At 44.7% G+C, this 16,532-nt stretch overlaps 1 protein-coding gene across 1 annotated transcript in view; it reads right to left on the bottom strand.

The window, feature by feature from the left end:
- The window catches only part of LOC147103040 (potassium voltage-gated channel subfamily KQT member 4-like), a 424,561-nt gene that overhangs the window by 328,173 nt on the left and 79,856 nt on the right, over nucleotides 1-16,532 (bottom strand). The gene's annotated exons all lie outside the window — the stretch shown is intronic.

Genomic DNA, 16,532 nt, shown 5'->3' with positions numbered 1-16,532 from the left:
CCGTGATCTTATTGAATGGCGGAGCAGGCTTGAAGGGCCAAATGGCCTACTCCAGCTCCTATTTCTTATGTTCTTATGTTCTAAGGAATGGACAGGATAATACCACAGGCAGCGATAGAGAGATGGCAGAGATATTAAATAATTACTTTGCTTCAGTATTTACCAGGGAGATAGAACAGCTGGCGATGACATCGGAATGATGAGATTAGTAATGAGATAACTGCATTTAAAATAAAACGAGGAGATATATTAAATAAACTAATGAAACTCAAAGAGGATAAAACCCCTGGTCCGGACGGATTACATCCACGTATTTTAAAAGAATCTAGGGAAGAGATAGCAGAAGCATTACTACACATATAAAGTAATTCATTAGAAAAAGGTGTAGTGCCAGAGGACTAGCGGATAGCTGACGTAAAACCTATAGTTAAGAAGGGAGATAGAACATGTCCAGGGAGCTATAGACCAGTCAGCTTAACATCGGTGGTAGGAAAAATAATGGAATCCCTACTAAAGGAGAAAATGGAAGAACATCTAGAAACCAAAAATATAATAATAAAGTCAGCATGGATTTCAAAAGGGAAAGTCTTGCTTGACCAACCTAATTGAATTTTTTGAAGAGGTTACAGAGAGAGCAGACAAGGGTAATGCAGAATATCATAGAATCACAGAATCATAAATGTAATTTATCTAGATTTTCAAAAGGTCTTCGATAAGGTACCCCATAATAGACTAATGAATAAGGTCAGGGAATGCGGAGTCAGGGGACAAGTAACAGAATGGATACTAGCTGGCTTCAAGAAAGAAAGCAGAGAGTAGGGGTATAAAGGGTAGCTATTCAGTGTGACAGAAGGTGGGTAGTGGTGTTCCACAAGGATCAGTGCTGGGACCTCTGTTGTTCACAATTTATATTAACAATTTAGACTTTGGAATCAAAAACACAATTTCTAAATTTGCAGATTACACCAAATTGGGGGGGATAGTCAATACTGAGGAGGACTGCAACAAATTACAGGAGGACATTAATAAACTGAAAGAATGGGCATATAATTGGCAAATGAAATTCAACACAGATAAATGCGAGGTGTTACATTTTGGTTAGAAAAATCGGGAGCTCACTTATTACTTGAAAACTAAGTGAGGGAAATTGGGTTGCTTTGCGCCTCCCGCTTGCGCTCATCAAACTGATTCCTGGGATGGGGGATTGTCCTATGAGGAGAGATTAAGTAGACTAGGCCTAGTTTACAAGAATGAGATGTGATCTCATTGAAACATACAAAATTCTTAGAGGGCTTGACAGCGTAGATGCAGGGAGGATGTTTCCCCTGGCTGGGGTGTCTAGAACCAAGGGTCACAGTCTCAGAATAAGGGGTCGGCCATTTAGGACTGAGATAAGGAGAAATTTCTTCACTCAGAGGTGGTGAATCTTTGGAATTCTCTACCCCAGAGGGCTGTGGAGGCTCAGTCGTTGAGTATATTCAAGACAGAGATCGATAGATTTTTGGATATTATGGGAAACAAGGGATATGGGGATAGTGCGGGAAAGTGGAGTTGAGGTAGAAGATCAGTCATGATCTTATTGAATGGCAGAGCAGGCTCGAGGGGCCAAATGGCCTACTCCTGCTCCTATTTCTTATATTCTATGTTCTTAAACTAGTTCCGCTGTTTGGGGAGCCTAGGACGAGGGGGCATAGTCTAAAAATTAGAGCCAGACCTTTCTGGACCAACTGGACCCTGGACTTCCTAACAAACAGACCCCAGTCTGTCAAATTAGGTAACCACACCTCCCCCCCCCCGACCCTGAACACGGGGGCCCCACAAGGATGTGTGCTGAGCCCCCTCCTCTACTCCCTCTTCACCCACGACTGTGTGGCTGTTCATGGTTCCAACACCATCATCAAGTTTGCGGATGATACCACGGTAGTAGGCCAGATCACCAACAACGATGAGTCAGCCTACAGGGAGGAGGTCCAGCATCTTGTGAAGTGGTGCGCCGATAACAACCTGGCCCTTAACATCAAGAAAACCAAAGAAATCATTGTGGACTTCAGGAAGTCTAAAGGCGGAAGTCACACCCCCATCCACATCAATGGGGCTGTGGTGGAAAGGGTGGACAGCTTTAAGTTGCTCGGAGTCCACATCACGGAAGACCTCTCCTGGTCCCTCAATACCTCCTCTCTGGTGAAGAAGGCCCAGCAGCGCCTATATTTCCTAAGGAGGCTGAAGGGATGTAACCTGTCACCCCTGATCCTCTCTAACTTTTACCGCTGCACAATAGAGAGCATCCTGACAAACTGTATCACAGTATGGTATGGCAGCTGTAGCTACTATGACCGGAAAGTCCTGCAGCGGGTAGTCAAAACTACCCAACGCATTACCGGCACCCGGCTACCGACCATAGAGCACATATACCAGAAACGCTGTTTACGGAGGTCACGGTCCATCATCAAAGACCCTACCCACCCCAGCCACAGTCTGTTCGCCCTCCTGCCATCTGGGAGACGCTACAGATGCATTCGCGCCCGTACGACCAGATTTAGGAACAGCTTCTTTCCCAGGGCTGTCATCCTACTGAACTCTACAAATAAACTCTAAAGCCTGCACATCTGCCAATGCACTTTATTATGGTTATGTTTATGTTAATATACAAGCCAAATGTATGTTGAATGTTTAAATGTCTTAATCTAAATGTACACGCTTGGGAGCCGCAAGCCTACATTTCATTGTACTGCACTTGTGCACTAACAATGACAATAAAAAAAAATTTTTAAGTTGAAAAAAAGTTGAAGTTGAGTTCAGGAGTGAAATTAGGAAACACTTTTACACACAAAGGATGGTAGAAGTTTGGAAATCTCTTCTGCAAACGGCATTTGATGCTGGGTCAATTGTTCATTTTAAATCGGAGATTGATAGATTTTTGTTAACCAACGGTATTAAGAGATATGAAGTTAGGTCGCAGATCAGCGATGATCTCATTGAATAGCGGAACAAGTTCGAGGGGCTAAATGTCCTACCCCTCTTCCTATGTTCTGTATCTAACCTGTGCTGTACCTGCCCTGGAAGTGCTTGATGAGGACACATTCTGATGAAACATCATCGACTTGAAACGTTAATTTTGTTTCTCTCTCCACAGGTACTGCCTGACCTGCTGAGTGTTTCCAGCATTTTTTGTTTTTATTTCAAATTTTCAGCATCCGCAGTATTTTTCTTTTATAGTAAGAGTCTAATTATGAAGATATGGTGGAGATATTAAATAAATATCTTGCACCAGTTTTTACAAATGATGGTGGAAATGAGAACATAGGTGGACTACAGGAGAATGTGGAACAATGGTTCAAGATAAAAATTTAGCAAAATGCAGTGGGTAAATCACTGGCTGCACCCAGGCTGTTGAAGGAAGTCAGAGCGGACATAACAGAGGCTCTGGCCATAATTTTTCAATTCTCTTTAAATAAACAAAGTGTACTGCAAGAGAGTGGGCGATGTAGCACCCGTATTCAATGAAGGGAAAGACGGATACACCGAGTGACAATAGACCAGTTAGCTGAACATCAGTTATGGCAAGCTCTTAGAATCCATAAGTCAAGATAAAATTACTGGGTGTTTAGAAATACACTAGCTAATCAAGGACAGCCAGCATGGAGTTATTTGTCACATTTGACAAATTTCCTAAGTTTTTTTGTAGAAGTGGATAGATAAAGCGAATACGGTAGGTATAATATATATGGATTTAAGAAAGTTTTCAAAAAGGTGTCTCAGAGGAGAATTGCCAGAAAAAGTCAGGTGTACGGTATAGGAGGAAATGCAGAGCCCATATTATCCTTCATTATTCTTACATTGAAACTTACTATGCCGTGGTCGCTATTTCCCAATTCTTGGCCTAATCTCACGTCAGTTATTTGTCTCACTTCATTTCCCAGAACGAAATTAAGCAATGGGTCTTTCTTGTTGGACTAGAAACAGACTGATCTGGGAAGAAGAATTCTAAAAGAAGCGGTACCTTCATTCCAGTCTGTCTTGGGATTGATAAAATCACCCAATATTATTGCTTTGCTGTCCCTGTATCTCTTTTCTGCATTGTCTGCAGAGCTCCACCTCTCCCTTATCCCAACTGTTTGGTGGTGTGTAATTCACAGCAAAGATTGTACCATTTCCCTTCCTATTTCTTAACTCTATCCAAGTGGATTTTGTCTTAATATGACCCTAGGACATCCTTACATTCTAAAGCTGTGATGGAATCCTTCACTGACAAAGCCAGTCCAGGGTGGGCTGCACAGAGTGATCCTAAATGGAGAGCTTCTAGACAGAGTGCAAAATTGGGAATTTGGAGAGCGTGGTAATTCGAAGAAGAGGGGGAAGGAGGAGAGAGCGAGAGGAGCGACCGGAGATAAAGGTAGGCCTGAGAGCCCGGAGGGAGTGCGAGCATCAGGGAGTGAGGTAAGTGACGTCAGCACAAGGGAAGGAGCTGAAGAGAAAAAAAAAGTTGGTGAGTAGCTGGTGATTGTTCTTTTTTAAGTCTTGAATTTATTTCTGTTAAGTTAGTTAATAATCTATTAAGTAGAGGCATGGCAGGACACCTCAGTCCTGTGGAATGCACATCTTGTGCCATGTGGGAACTCCAGGATGCTTCCAGTGTCCTGGACAACCACATGTGCAGGAAGTGTCATTAGCTGGAGGAGCTCAAGCTCCAGGTTTTGGAGCTGGAACAGCAGCTGGCGTCACTACGGTGCATCCGTGAGGCTGAGAGCTTCGTGGATAGCACATTTCAGAAGGTGGTCACCCCGCAGCGGAGAGGAAATGGGTGACCGCCAGACAGACAAGGAGGGCCAGGCAGTTATTGCAGGAGTCTCCTGAGTGCATCTTGCTCTCCAACCTGTGAGTACTGGTGAGGGCGATGGTTCCTCTGGGGAGTACAGCTGGAGCAAAGTTTACGGCACCATGGGTGGCTCAGCTGTACAGGTGGGGAGGAGGAAGATTGGGAAAACAATAGTGATAGGGGATTCGATAGTTAGGGGAACAGGCAGGAATTTCTGTGGCCGCCGTCGTGATTCCAGGATGGTATGTTGCCTCCCTGGTGCCACGGTCAAGGATGTCACTGAGCGGCTGCAGAACATTCTATGGGGGGGGAGAGTGAACAGCCAGAGGTCACGGTACCAACAACATAGGTAGAAAGAGGGATGAGGTCCTGCAGGCAGAATTTAGGGAGCTAGGAAAGAGATTAAAAAGCAGGACCTCAAAGGTAGTAATCTCTGGATTACTCCCGCTGTCACGAGCTAGTGAGTATAAAAATAGGAGGATAGAGTAGATGAATGCGTGGCTGGAGAGATGGTGTAGGAGGGAGGGCTTCAGATTCCTGGGATATTGGGACCGGTTCTGGGGGAGGTGGGTCCTGTACAGGCCAGACGGGTTGCACCTCAACAGAGCCAGAACTAAATTTCCTCACGGGGTGGGGGGGAGGGGGGGTTTGCTAGTGCTGTTGGGGAGGGTTTAAATTAATCTGGCAGGGGGATGGGCACCAGAATGTAGCATTAGAAAGGAGAAACAAAGTGCACAAAGGATTGGAAGAGACAGATAGCACTAGAATAAGAAATAGTAAGGTATTAGATGGGGTCAGACTAAGAGAGAATACAAGAAGGTCTAAGATAAGTTTACAGTGCATGTGTGTAAACGCACGAAGCGTGGTAAATAAGGTTGGTGAGCTGCAGGTGCTAATAGCCACATGGGAATTTGATGTTGTGGCAATAATGGAGACCTGGCTCAAAAAAGGGCAGGATTGGGTTTTAAATATTCCTGAATATCAGGTGTTCAGGAAAGACAGGAGGTGGGGGTCTGTATTGGTTAAGGAGAATGTTACAGTGCTAGAGGAGAGGATGTCCTGGAGGGGTCAAGGACAGAATCTATTTGGTTAGGGTTAAGAAATAATAGAGGTGCCTTAAACTGCTATGTGTATTCTATAGGCCACCAACTAGTGGGAAGGATACAGAGGAGCAAATTTGCAGGGAAATTACAGAGAGGTGCAAGAACTATAGAGAAGTGATAATGGGGGACTTCAATTATCCTAATATAGACTAGGATAGTAATAGTCTGAAAGGCAGAGAGGGGGAAGAATTTCTGAATTTTGTTCAGGAGAACTTTCTTGAGCAGTACGTTTCCGGCCCAATGAGGAAGGAGGCATTGCTGGATCTGGTTCTGGGAAAGAGGTAGGTCAAGTGGAGCAAGTGTCAATAGGGGAACATTTAGGGAACAGTGATCATAGTATCATAAAGTTTAGATTAGCTATGGAAAAGGACAGGGAGCAATCTAGAGTAAAAATACTTAATTGGAGGAAGGCAAATTTCAGTGGGTTGAGAACGGATCTGGTCTGGGTAAATTGAAATCAAAGATTGGCAGGCAAAACTGTAATCGAACAATGGGCTGCCTTTAAAGAGGAGACTGTTCGGGTACAGTTAGAAACATAGATAAATAGGAGCAGGAGTAGGCCATTCGGCCCTTCGAGCATGCTCCACCATTCAATATGATCATGGCTGATCCTTTATCTCAATACCATATTCCCTCTCTCTCCCCCATACTCCTTGATGCCTTTTGTGTCTAGAAATCTATCTATCTTCATCTTAAATATATTCAGTGACTTGGCCTCCACAGCCTTCTATGGTAAAGAATTCCACAGGTTCACCACCCTCCGAGTGAAGAAATTTCTCCTCATCTCAGTCCTAAATGTCCTACCACGCATCCTGAGACTGTGACCTCTCGTTCTAGACCCCCCAGCCAGGGGAAACATCCTCCCTGCATCCAGTCTGTCTAGCCCTGTCAGAATTGTATATGTTTCAATGAGATCCCCTCTCATTCTTCTAAACTCTAGTGAATACAGGCCTAGTCGACCCAATATCTCCTCATACGACAGTTCTGCCATCCCAAGAATCAGTCTGGTGAACCTTCGCTGCACTCCCTCTATTGCAAGTATATCCTTTCTTAGGTAAGGAGACCAAAACTGCACACAGTACTCCAGATGTGGTCTCATCAAGGCCCTGTACAACTGTAGTAAGACATCCTTGCTCCTGTACTCAAATCCTCTTGCAATGAAGGCCAACTACCATTTGCCTTCCTAACTGCTTGCTTCACCTGCATGCTTACCTTCAGCGACTGGTGCACAAGGACACCCAGGTCTCGTTGCACTTCCCCTTCTCCCAATCTATTGCCATTCAGATAATAATCTGCCTTCCTGTTTTTGACACCAAAGTGGATAACCTTGCATTTATCCACGTTATATTGCATCTGCCATGCTTCTGCCCAATCACCCAACCTGTCCAAATCATCCTGAAGTTTCTCGGCATCCTCCTCACAGCACACACGCCCACCCAGCTTTGTGTTGTCTGCAAACTTGGAGATATTACATCTAGTTCCCTTGTCTAGATCATTAATATATATTGTGAATAGCTAGGGTCCGAGGACCAATCCCTGCGGTACCCCACTAGTCACTGCCTGCCACTTAGAAAAAGACCCGTTTATTCCAACTCTTTGCTTTCTGTCTGCCAACCAGTTCTCTATCCAAGTCAATACCTTGCCCCCAATCCCATGTGCCTTAACCTTACACGCTAATCTCTTATGCGGGACCTTATCGATAGCCTTTTGAAAGTCCAAATACGCCACATCCACTGGTTCTCCCTTATCTATTTTACCAGTTACATCCTCAAAATATTCCAGTAGATTAGTCAAGCACAATTTACCTTTTGTAAATCCATGTTGACTTTGTCCGATCCTGTCACTGTTTTCCAAGTGCTCTGCTATTACATCTTATATAATGGACTCTAGCATTTTCCCCACTACCGATGTCAGGCTTACCGGTCTGTAATTCCCCGTTTTCTCTCTACCATCTTTTTTGAATAGTGGGGTAACATTAGCTACCCTCCAATCCATGGGTCCTGTTCCAGATTCCATCGAATGTTGGAAGATGATCAGCAATGCATCTACTATTTCTTGGGCCACTTCCTTAAGTACCCTAGGATGTAGATTATCAGGCCCTGGGGATTTATCGGCCTTCAATCCCGTCAATTTCCCTAACACCATTTCCCTACAAATACTGATTTTTTTCAGTTCCTCCCTTTCATCAGACCCTATGTTCCCCGACATCTCTGGGAGGTTATTTGTGTCCTCCTTTGTGAAGACAGAACCAAAATATGTATTTAATTGGTCTGCCATTTCTTGTTCCCCATTATAAATTCCCCTGATTCTGACTGCAAGGGACCTACGCTTGACTTCACCAATCTTTTTCTCTTCACATATCTATAAAAGTTTTTACAGTTAGTTTTTATGTTGCTAGCAAGCTTACTCTCATATTCTATTTTCCCCTTCTTAATTAATCCCTTTGTCCTCCTTTGTTGAATCCTAAACTGCTTCCAATCCTCAGGTTTACTGCTTCTTCTGGCCAATTTATATGTCCTCTCCTTGGATCTTATGCTATCCCTAATTTCTCTTGTTAGCCACGGTTGAGTCACCTTTTTTGTTTTATTTTCATGCCAAACTGGGATGAACAAATTCTGTAGTTCATCCATGCGGTCTTTGAATGTTTGCCATTGCCTTTCCACCGTCAACCCTTTGAGTGACATTCCCCAATCAATCCTACCCAACTCGCGCCTCATACCATCGTAGTTTCCTTTATTTAAATTCAGGACCCTAGTCTCTGAGTCAACTACTTCACTCTCCATCTTAATGAAGAATTCGATCATATTATGATCGCTCCGACCCAAGGGGCCTCGTACAACAAGATTGCTAATTAATCCTCTCATTACATAATAACCATGCCAGTATATTACCCCCAATCTCATGTGCTTTAATTTTGCACACTAACCTCTTATGTGGGACTTTATCAAAGGCCTTCTGAAAATCCAAATACACCACATCCACTGGTTCTCTCTTATCTATTCTACCAGTTACATCCTCAAAAAACTCCAGTCGGTTTGTCAAACACGATTTCCCTTTCATAAATCCATGTTGACTTTGTCTAATCCCGTTGATATTTTCTAAGTGTCCTGTTATCACATCCTTTATAATAGACTCTAGCATTTTCCCTACTACTGATGTTAGGCTAACTGGTCTGTAGATCCGTTTTCCCTCTCCCTCCTTTTTTAAATAGTGGGGTTACATTTGCCACCCTCCAATCTGCAGGAACTGTTCCATAATCTATAGAATTTTGGAAGATGACAATCAATGCATCCACTATTTCCATGGTTGAGGTACATTCCCATGAGGGGGAAAGGTAGGGCACCTAAAGCCAGAGGTCCCTGGATGATGAAAGAGATAGAGAGTAAGATGAAGCAGAAAAAGAGCGTGTATGACAGATGTCAGGTTGAGAATACAAGTGAGAATCAAGCTGAATATAGAAAGTTCAGAGGGGAGATGAAAAAGAAAATATGAGGGGCAAAGAGAGAGTATGAGAATAGATTGGCAGCTAACATAAAAGGGAATTCAAAAGTCTTCTATAGGCATATAAATAGTAAACGGGTAGTAAGAGGAGGGGTGGGGCCGATTAGGGACCAAAAAGGAGACCTACGCATGGAGGCAGAGGGCATGGCTGAGGTACTAAATGAGTACATTGCATCTGTCTTTACCAAGGAAGATTCTGCCAAAGTCCTAGTGAAAGAGGAGGTAGTGGAGATACTGGATGAGATAAAATTGATAAAGAGGAGGTACTAGAAAGGCTGTCTGTACTTAAAGTTGATAAGTCACCAGGACCGGATAGGATGCATCCTAGGATGTTGAGGGAAGTTAAGGAGGAAATCACGCAGGTACTGGCCATAATCTTCCAATCCTCCTTAGATACAGGGGTGGTGCCAGAGGACTGGAGAATTGCAAATATTACATCCTTGTTCAAAAAAGGGCGTAAGGATAAACCCAGCAACTACAGGCCAATCAGTTTAACCTCGGTAGTGCGGAAGCTTTTCGAAACGATAATCAGGGACAACGTTAACAGTCACATGGACAAGTGTGGATTAATTAAGGAAAGCCAGCAGGGATTTATTAAAGGCAAATCGTGTTCAACTAACTTGATTGAGTTTTTTGAGGAGATAACAGAGAAGCTTGATGAGGGCAATGTGGTTGATATGATTTGATAAAGTGCCACATAATAGGCTTGCCAGCAAAGTTGAAGCCCATAGAATAAAAGGGGTAGCGGCAGCATGGATACGAAATTGGCCAAGTGACAGGAAACAGAGAGTAGTGGTGAACGGTTGTTTTTCGGACTGGAGGAAGGTATACAGTGGTGTTCCCCAGGGGACGGTACTAGGACCACTGCTTTTCTTGATATATATTAATGACTTGGACTTGGGAGTACAGGGCACAATTTCAAAACTTGCAGATGGCACAAAACTTGGAAGTAAACAGTGAGGAGGATAGTGATAGACTTCAAGAAGACAGACAGGTTGGTGAAATGGGCGGACACGTGGCAGATGAAATTTAACGCAGAAAAGTGCGAAGTGATACATTTTGGTAGGAAGAACGAGGAGAGGCAGTATAAACTAAAGGGTACAATTCTAAAGTGGGTGCATGAACAGAGAAACCTGGGGGTATATGTGCACAAATCGCTGAAGGTGGCAGGGCAGGTTGAGAAAGTGATTAAAAAAGCATTCAGGATCCTGGGCTTCATAAATAGAGGCATAGAGTACAAAATCAAGGAAGTTATGATGAACCTTTATAAAACACTGGTTCGGCCTCAACTGGAGTATTGTGTCCAATTCTGGGCACCGCACTTTAGGAAGGATGTGAAGGCCTTACAGAGGGTGCAGAAAAGATTTACAAAAACGTGGGCAGATTAGAGAAGCTGGGGTTGTTCTCCTTAGAGCAGAGAAAGTTGAGAGGAGATTTGATAGAGGTGTCTAGACAGAGTAGATAGAGAGAAACTGTTCCCGTTGACGGAAGGGTCGAGAACCAGAGGACACAGATTTAAGGTGATTGGCATAAGAACCAAAGGCGACATGAGGAAAAACTTTTTTATGCAGTGAGTGGTTAGGATCTGGAATGCACTCCCTAAAAGGGTGGTGGAGGCAGATTCAGTCGTGGCTTTCAAAAGGGAACTGGATAAGTACCTGAAGGAAAAGAATTTGCAGGGCTCCGGGGAAAGGGCAGGGGAGTGGGACTAGCTGAAGTGCTCGTGCAGAGAGCCGGCACGGGCTCGACGGGCCGAATGGCCTCCTGTGCTGTAACCATTCTATGATTCTATGAACGCTTTTTACCCTCCTGAAAATGTTATAAACAGGAATATTAAGTCTTGTCTAAACTTAAGACACATCTCCATTATAGCCACTATATCATATCCTTCCAGTTATTAATGCTTCCAACGCTCCAGCCTTGTTTTGAATGCTTTCTGCATTCATAGTCACATTTGTGCACTCAATCCAAGTTTTTAGATTGTTGACCCTTATTCTTTTTCCTAGTTTTCTAATATAAGTTTTTGATATTCCTTTCCTCTTCTACAGTGTTTTTCTCACAGCCTGTTTCTTGCCCTTTCTCCTGATAGTATTTTCTCACTATTTATTTCAGCTAAGCCTTCTGTCTCTATTCCAAAAGCTTTATTGGGCCAGAAATTAGGATCGGGGGCTTGCCGCGCGTGCAAGCCCCCGATGTGCACTCACCCGGCGCGCCGACATCTGAAGCCCGGGCCTGCTTGGAATTCCTGTCACTGGCCCGGTTCAGATGTCGGCGCGCTGTGCTTACCTGATCCAGCGGCGTAGTTAGTGCGATGTGCCGGCTGGGATCAGGTGAGCACTGTGCAGCCAATCAGGGGAGGGGAAACTCATTCATGAGTTTGACAGTAAGAACTGTCAAACTCATGAAAAGTATGGGCGTCCAAAAGACTAGTTTAACTTTAAATAAAATTTTAAAAAACATCCCAATAATTAAACTATAAATAACTTTAAAAAACTATTTTAAACAATTAATCAAATTTTTGCAAAAATTATTTTTTTAAGAAATCGGGTCTAAAAATAAACTTACCTTACTGTAAAGTCTTTAAAAACAATAAAGCTGTGGAAAAAATGTTATAATTTTAAATAATAGACCACTTACCTTCAAGAATCCAGTCCTTACGCCTCCTTTTTATGTGTAAAATGTTCAGGCCCTTGCACACGGGCAAACCTGTCAAAAAGAAGGAAGTTCAACGCGTGCGCGCAGAGTCCTGTGTGCACGCATTGGACCTCTGAACCCCTTGGAGGAAATGCCAGTTTCCCGCGCATGCGCTGTGCATGCTGAAATCCGGCACTTCCAACAGGCCCACGCGTGAGTACCCCGTCCGTACTCACACGTTGGGACCGGAATTACTGGCCCATTAATTCGGAGACTCTCCCCGCCATTAGTTTAAATCCTCCCCTATTTACCCTCTCCGTAAGAACATTGGTGCCGTTTCGGTTCAAGTGAAGGCTGCCCCTTCAGCATAGTCTTTTCTTGTTCCAGAACTTGTTCCAGTCCAAAGATGTGCGGGTTAGGTTGATTGGCTATGATAAAATTGACCCTTAGTGCTAGGGGGATTAAATACGTGGGGTTACGGGGATAGGGTGGGATATGTGTTGGTGTAGGGATTACGGGGATCGGGTGGGATATGTGTCGGTGCAGGCTCGATGGGCCGAAATGGCCTCTATCTGCACTGTGGGGTTTCTGTGAATTCTGTGAAAAACTCTATCAATGCTCTAAGAATGTGAACTCTTCCCTCCTGCACCTGTCCTGCAGGCAGCCATGTGCTGACCTTCCTAATCTTCTCTTTAACTTGACACGGGAAGCAATTCAGAGATTATTTTTGAGGCCTTGTTTTTTTTAAATAATATATTGCCTAATTCCTGTACTGTATAATAATGCTTATTACACACCGCACACAAAACATACTATATAAAATATATTTGTTAATATAAAATAAGGATCTGACTCCATGGTATAGAATCAGGATGACAACTGATGCAGACTCTTACAGTTTTATTACAATAACAACAGTCTGGTACAGTACTGATAAACTTGGGGTGCGTTTGGGTTGGACAGGCTGTGGGGCGGGAAACCCCCGCGTGATTCCGGATCGTTTGAACTCCTGGGCCTCATTTAGTGAACAGTCTGACATCGGAAGCTGGCAGGAATGATGCCGATTCCGGTGGGCGGGAGCCAGACGCTGCACGCCACCGGGGACAGCGAGTTAATTCAGAAAGCAGGGGGAAAGGGAAGGGGTGGGGAGGAGAAGCCCAGAGCAGAGAAGGTCCAAGGTTTCCTTGTGGGGTCGGGCGGATCGCTCCAACTCCTCCTCGGCCACATGGAACTGCACCGAAATGTTTAAATGATTATTTATTTGGGCCTCTTTTGGCCTGATGCTACTTGCCTCCAGCTTTTGATGCCTCGCTCGGAGAGTCTGCGTTAATTGTGCATTTCAGTTAGAATTATGTCGGGTCCGAATTACGTTGTCACAACCCGACATTTCAATATTTAGGAGGCCATCGCGCGTGGGGTGGCCGGAGTTCAGCGGCTTCCGCCCACCCGCACTGCCACCACCAAGCGGGCAGCATTAAAATCCGCTTTGGTCTGCCACCATCTGCTTTGTGCAGGATGTATCTCGGGATGCAGCTGAGACAATTATGTGCCCAAATCATACGGGTCGTTCCAAGCTAGTGGCCAGAAGAAAAGATTAAAGAGATCATATTGCCGTAAGTAGCTGGCGGCCCCGTTAAAAACCATTCGTCTCTGTCATTCGGATGCACTCAAGCCGGACCTCTGCATTTGTATGGCCCATGAGCTGAAAGAGGATGTCCCCAGTTACAGAGGCTGAACCAGAAACACCACACACACGTTGCTCCAATTCAACCACAGAAAAAGCTCCACAGGCACTCATGGTTGAGTGACTAAAAATGGTATTCAGACCTATTGCCCTTCTTTGAATAGCGGTGGTTCTTATGTAGCGAGGGGATGGTCAGACAGCATATTGAATACTTTGCCCATTAGATCCCTGACTGCTAGCAAGGGAGTCCTTTACACTGAAACAAATGATGTGGAAACAAATTATCACAGAACAGATTGATGCAGTGAAGCGTATGGAAAAATAATCCATCATTGTTAATTTACTAAACTCTGGAAAAAGTAAAAATGATTAGGAATTTATAGCTTAGCTGCACTACCAGGCAATTCCACCAGTGACAGTCCAATCCGACAGACTTGAAAATCTGAGGCTTTTCTTGTTAAAGCAGAGCCAATTACAAGGTGATTTGATAGAGCCTTTAAAATTACTGAGAGATGGAACGGAGTAGTTGGAGAGAAACTGTTTCCAGTGATTAAGGGGTCTAGAGCGAGAGGATACATATATGAGAGAGCAGGCAAAACATTGTTTTAGAGGGTTGTGAGGATGTGGAATGCACTACTAGAATGAATGATTGAAGCAGGGACCATATTAGCATGTAATAGTTTAGATAGGTGGTTAAAGACAATGGGGATAAAGGGATATAGGACCAGGGTGGGATTAGGACTACTTCTCATGATAAACATCAACACGACTGGCTGCCTTGATCGGCTTGTTTCTGTGCTGTAATTACTATGTAGCTTAATTCTACCACTACAGCTTCTGGGTCCATTTATTTAGTTTTTGTTTCTCACCCAATCCTTTCGCCACCACCATACAGCGTTCCTCCAACCAGAAGGTTCAGGCAAAGTCATTTGCTCCTGATCTCGGTTTTATGATCCGCGAACACCTCAGCTCATGTTCAAATCCCTCCATGGCTTCGCTCCACCCTAGCTCTGTAATTCCTCCAGCCCAAAGCCCACCCAGATTTTTTTAAATATTCGTTCATCGGATGTGGGCGTCACTGGCAAGGCCAGCATTTATTGCCCATCCCTAATTGCCCTTGAGAAGGTGGTGGTGAACTGCTTTCTTGAACCGCTGCAGTCCGTGTGGTGGAGGTAATCCCACAGTGCTGTTAGGTAGGGAGTTCCAGCATTTTGACCCAGTGACGATGAAGGATCGGCGATATACTTCTAAGTCAGGATGGTGTGTGACTTGGAGGGGAACAATCAAGCAGACTGCTTTGTTCTGGATGGTGTTGAGCTTCTTGAGTGTTGTTGGAGTTGCACTCATCCAGGCAAGTGGACAGTATTCCACCACACTCCTTACTTGTGCCTTGTAGCTGGTGGAAAGGCTTTGGAGAGTCAGGTGGTGAGACACTCGCCGCAGATTACCCAGCCTCTGACCTGTTCTTGTTGCCACAGTATTTATGTGGCTGGTCCAGTTAAGTTTCTAGTCAATGGTGACCCCCAGGATGTTGATGGTGGGGGATTCGGAGTTGGTAATGCCGTTGAATGTCAAGGGGCGGTGGTTAGACTCTCGTTTGTTGGAGATAGTCATTGCCTGGCACTTGAGTGGCGTGAATGTTACCTGCCACTTATCAGCCTAAGCCTGAATGTTGGCCAGATCTTGTTGCATTATCTGAGGAGTTGCAAATAGCACAGAACACTGCAGTTATCAGTGAACATCCCCATTTTTTACCTTATGTTGGAGGGAAGGTTATTGATGAAGCAGCTGAAGATGGTTGGGCCTAGGACACTGCCCTGAGAAACTCCTGCAGCGATGTCCTGGGGCTGTGATGATTGACCTCCAACCACCCTCCTTTTTGCTAGGTATGACTCTAGCTAGTGGAGTTTTCCCCCCGATGCCCATTGACTTCAGTTTTACTAGGGCTCCTTGATGCCACACTCTGTCAAATGCTGCCTTGATGTCAAGGGCAGTCACTCTCATCACCTCTGGAATTCAGCTCCTTTGTCCATGTTTGGACCAAGGCTGCAATAAGGTCTGATGATTGAGAGTAGACTGAGGGGTGGTAATTGGCCAAATTGGATTTGTCCTGCTTTTTGTGGACAGGACATACCTGGGCAGTTTTCCACATTGTCGGATAGATGCCAGTGTTGTAGCTGTACTGGAACAGCTTGGCTAGAGGCACGGCTAGTTCTGGACCACAAGTCTTCAGCACGACAGCCAGGATGTTGTCGGGGCCCACAGCCTTTGCTGTATCCAGTGCGCTCAGCCATTTCTTGATATCACGTGGAGTGAGTCGAATTGGCTGAAGACTGGCTTCTGTGAAGGTGGGAACCTCAGGAGGAGGCCGATATGGATCATCCACTCAACACTTCTGGCTGAAGATGGTTGCAAACGCTTCAGCCTTGACTTTTGCACGCATATGCTGGGCTCCACCATCATTGAGGATGGGAATATTCATGGAGCCTCCTCCTCCCATTAGTTGTTTAATGCTCCACCACCATTCACGACTGGATGTGGCAGGACTGCAGAGCTTTGATCTGATCCGTTGATTGTGGGATCACTTAGCCCTGTCTATAGCATGCTGCTTCCGCTTTTTAGCATGGATGTAGTCCTGTGTTGCAGCTTTCCAGGATGGCACCCCATTTTTAGGTATGTCTGGTTCTGCTCCTGGCATGCTCTTCAACACTTCTTATTGAACCAGGGTTGGTCCCCTGGCTTGATGGTAATGGTAGTGAGGGATATGCCGGGCCATGAGGTTGCAGGTTGTGGT

Source organism: Somniosus microcephalus, chromosome 20, assembly GCF_052327205.1.
Source record: "Somniosus microcephalus isolate GS21.2 chromosome 20, FLI_Smic_1.0, whole genome shotgun sequence".
NCBI classification, from domain to species: Eukaryota; Metazoa; Chordata; class Chondrichthyes; order Squaliformes; family Somniosidae; genus Somniosus; species Somniosus microcephalus.
This window is presented reverse-complemented; position numbering and strand designations above follow the sequence as displayed.